The sequence below is a fragment of the Tupaia chinensis genome, unplaced genomic scaffold, assembly GCF_000334495.1.
Source record: "Tupaia chinensis unplaced genomic scaffold, TupChi_1.0 Scaffold000501_1, whole genome shotgun sequence".
NCBI lineage: Eukaryota > Metazoa > Chordata > Mammalia > Scandentia > Tupaiidae > Tupaia > Tupaia belangeri.
Window position 1 is genome coordinate 84,921 of NW_006160013.1, and position 4,660 is coordinate 89,580.

The 4,660-nt window shown below is 42.2% G+C and overlaps 1 pseudogene; it reads left to right on the forward strand.

The window, feature by feature from the left end:
* Nucleotides 1–675: 675 nt before the first annotated feature.
* LOC102482427 (pumilio homolog 3 pseudogene) overlaps nt 676–4,660 on the forward strand; it is a 23,777-nt pseudogene continuing 19,792 nt past the window's right edge.

The following is a 4,660-nucleotide window of genomic DNA, read 5'->3' on the forward strand; positions in this document are numbered from 1 at the left end:
CTTCTTCTTCTTCTTCTTCTTCTTCTTCTTCTTCTTCTTCTTCTTCTTCTTCTTCTTCTTCTTCTTCTTCTTCTTCTTCTTCTTCTTCTTCTTCTTCTTCTTCTTCTTCTTCTTCTTCTTCTTCTTCTTCTTCTTTTCTCCTTCTCCTTCTCCTTCTCCTTCTCCTTCTCCTTCTCCTTCTCCTTCTCCTTCTCCTTCTCCTTCTCCTTCTCCTTCTCCTTCTCCTTCTCCTTCTCCTTCTCCTTCTCCTTCTCCTTCTCCTTCTCCTTCTTCTTCCTCCTCCCCCAGCCCACCCGGGCTCCCTATATATCCGTCCCGCAAACCAGTCCTCTTTTGCCACCAGGCAAGCACTGATAGGCTGAAGCAGTGCCTACGTGTTCCGGAACAGAAACAATAACCAAATATGGGCTTGTTTATGTAGAGGTCTGGGTGCTCTCGGCACCATATTAGGGCAGGCGCTCCACATCTACCTCATTAACCACCTACTCTTGCCCAGAGCATGTTCACTCCCACATGTTCTCAAACTGTCCCCAACCAAAGAGAAGCATGAGAAATATTTTAAGTGAGACTGGGAGGTGGCAAACCCTAAAGTGCCCCATGTTACCTTTGCACTCTTTCTCATGACTCGTCAGGATATTCAGTGAGAGGGAATAGCAAATATCTGCAGAATTAGGAATGGTTCTCACTCTGGAGTTTTCCGAGCCCAAATCCTTTGAACTTGAAATGGAGCAAAACATCTGGCTCTCTCAAAGGACTCCAGCTAAGGGAGGTGAGTAGAGGCTATTTCTGGAATATGGGTGACTAGTTATCAGGGCTCCAAGTTCTGTTGGGGACTATTGTCAATGAACTGAGGCCACTTCTTGTGGTCCCTTCTTCCTGGGCTCCTGAGATTTTATTTCTCCAAGGTTCTCTCCAGCCACTGACTCATCTCATGCTGTATCCATAACTGAACACAACTATTATCATATAGCCCACTCACAGAAATGGAGAAGTCTCTGAGCTCTGAGAAAGAACTGGAATCACTGCTGGATCCTCCTTATTTTTAGGGTTGTGACCTGGACAAGCCATTTTTCCTCTCAGGGCCTCCCTTATCTACTCATTTGCACAATGGAGTTTTTCCAGCCTCTGCTTTTAGGGATGTCACCAGGTATATGTACCTCTAATACCTATATAATCCATGGGCTGGTACCACATGTAGCAAATGCACAAACTTACAAATGGGAGTATTACAAAAAGGGGTAGGATATAGCATTAAATATAACTTTAAATAGTCTGAAATCTGGTCTGTAATATATGAAAAGTCATTTTTCTTTTTTTCTCTTGATTTTACTTCCTAGTCTGCACAAGAAGGTTGGAATTAACTGAAATTCAGATACTGACTCTCTGACATAAAATTCATCAGTATTTTCCCATTATATTTAGACTTAGAGGGGTTGACAGGTGGCATGATGGTTAAGATGCTAGTCTCACACATGGACAACTGTGGTTCAAGTCCTGGAACTGAAAGTTTGTTTTCTCACTCCAATCTCTTCCCCTTGTCTTTCTGGTCAAATTGAATAAATGATTCTTTAGAATTACAACCTAGTGCCTTATGCTGGCCTATAGAATTATGAGGTTCTAAGAAACCCCATCATTTCTTCCACCTATTCTTGCTTCCTGGTACACAGACCCTATTGTAATGACCTCTCTGGCCAACTCATGATCTCAGAAACTAATTCTGCTTTAGGAGGGCCTTAGTCAAGACCATAGCCTCATTCTCCCAAGAAACCTGGAGGCAAAAGCCACTAGCTCAGTTGGTCCTGGGTTCGGATCCACACTGTCAGATACTACAAGACTTTTGTAAGCTTAAATATTTGGGGTAAAGTTGTCTCACAGAAACAGAGACCAATAGTGACTTCCAGGCCCAGAGGCCTGGCTCTACCTTGCTTCCTCCCACCTTTCTCCTTCTAGAATTCTTCCACCCACACTGGCTGTGTTATAACTTCTTCTCTGGTCTAATTTACCTCTTCATCCTAGTATCTGGACAGCTAAGCCTTTACCCTGGACTCTAGTTCATGGACATGTATATGGTTGGCTTCACAGGTCAGAGAAAAACTGTCACCTCATTGACGCCTTTCCCATTTGTCCACCAAGTGGCCCTATGCTCTCCCTCACAACACCTGCTTAGTTTCACTTTAGTGCTTTGGGTTTTTGTTCAACTCACTTCTGACAGTAAGTTCCTGTAGGCAGATTATAGTCTTTAGTGCAACACCCAGGCTTAACACTGTGTCTGTACAAGGTGAATGCTAGGAGAGTTGCTGAATGAGTAAGTGAAATTATCTTAGAGCTTTATCACTACCTTTGAGTAGATCATATTATGCTGATGGATAATCATCACAGAAACTGCAGAATGGGTCAGGGGCAGGGGGCAGCCAAAATGAACTCCAAGTAGATCTTCCCAGCTCACTGCTTCAGCAGAGCACAGTAGGCACAATTTGCCCTCTGGTGGTCGCAGACAACACTACAGCCCCAGGCACGAAAACCCAAAACAATGCACACCTTTATTTGGCAGTCCTCAAGCCAATGGCTCTCCAAGGGCTAAAATAGGTTAAAAAAAAAAAAAGGAGGATTAGATGGTTCCAGAGAAACCTAGAAGTCAGGAGCATCCTCTGCCTTTCTCATTGACATTACTGTCTTGGACAGTCCAGTCAACAGCAGGTCTCATTCCAGCCAGACCCTGGATGAATGGCCCCATATTCAGCCACATTCTACACTACCCTACTCAGTACCCCAAGCCCCAAGGCTGCTCTCTGATCTCAGAAACTCCTAGAAAGTAGAAAGTATTTCAAAGGATCTCATTGTATAAAGAGTCATCAGAAGATAGCAAAGTTCAACAGTCACTTTTCTGAGCCTGTGCAGTTCTTCAGGTAACTCATTCAATTCATTTCTGTCTTGATCCATTTTCTGGTTTTATATTTAAATTCCCACTGGGCAATTTACTTTAAAATAGGGGTTTATTTCTGGAGGCTGAGAAGTCCTACACCAATGTGCCAGCATCAGGAGAGGGGTTTCCTGCTGTCATGACACAGTGGGAGGCATCTCATGGCAAGAGAGTAAGCATGTGTCAGCTCAGGTTCTCTCCTTCCTACAAAGCTGTGAGTCCCACAATGAGGTCCTCACTCAGATAACGTCATCTAATCCTAATATGTCCCAAAGGCCCACCTCCCAATACTGTAAATATTTGAATTTGGGGTTAAATTTTCCACACGTAATACCTAGGACACACATTTCAGCTACAGCAATCAATCTTACTTTGGAGGAGATATCTGAGTTCTCCTCTCTTGTGACCCATTTGCACTGGGGAAGGGAGCTCATTCTAGTTTCTAGTGCCCCAAGTGGTGATGCAGGTCTAAGCTTTGGGATTTTCCTGTGGAATTCTGACTCAGGAAGACATGAGGACCTTGGGAACCCATCATAACCATCAGCCTGGGATTTTCACACTTCCCCATGCTGAAGTCCAGGCATGTTGCTGAGGGACCAAATATGCTGCCTCTGCCTCCATTCTTTCCCAATCATTCCTTTCCAGTATCATCTTTTATTCTAATGCCACCTATAAATTTAGTATGTGTGTGCCTATGCACAAGTGGCAATGCCAAAAGACAATGACCTCTTCTAGAGTGGGATGGACAGGGTTCTCCTAGTATCTTAGGGGCTATTATCTCTAAATCACATCACATGAGAGCAGGTGAGCCCTGGCTCAGGAGGCTGAACACTTCTTTCCTGCTTTGAACTCTGCTCACCTCATGTGCTGAGACAATCTCTCTCCAGGACTGTTTCTCATTTCTCCTATAAAGTGTTGGGCTTCATCCTGCATAAATTATATTCAGCCTAGACAGGGTCTAGGCTTCCTTCCTTCTTAGCTGAGTGTGTGTGGGGCATTGTTGATTCAATCTGAAAATCACATTGAATAAAACTAAAAACTGAACAAATAATATCTAAACAACTATTATAGTACTAAAGTATTATGTACGTAAGAACAATGAGGGCACACTTTGAAAAATATGAGCTTACTTTGTTAGTAAACTTTATTTGAAACTGTTACTTGCTATGCTCTTATAATTTAAAGTAGAAGTACTATTTTTTAAAATTTATTTAAACTTATGTATTTACATTCATTCACTGTACATCATTACAGCATACAAAACGAGATTTTCCATCCAGAATACACTGTATATTGGCTCAATCAAGCACATCAACATATGTGTTATCATCAACAAATAATTTTATATTTCTTATTTCCTGTATATTTTGCTTTTTATATCCCATCCTTGACTCCCTATCTCTCACCCTCTGCCATCTCCCACCCTCCTTACACTATGTCTCTCTTATCCATGGTTGCTTTCTATGGCTCCCCCCCATACACACATTTTACTGACTCACTAAAGATCTTAATGAAGCTAAATATTTTCAATAGCAAGCAGAGCTGATATATACATATCTATGAAAACCAGTCTAATGTTAGGCATAAACCTCAGTGAGTAGAATGAACATATTATAAAGTAGCAATTACCTGGGGCTAGATTACTGCAGTCATCAAATATATATACATATATATATATTTTTTTGAGTGGGGAGAGGTTTTCACTATTGGGCATGTGCACTCGCCAGACAGACAGAGACA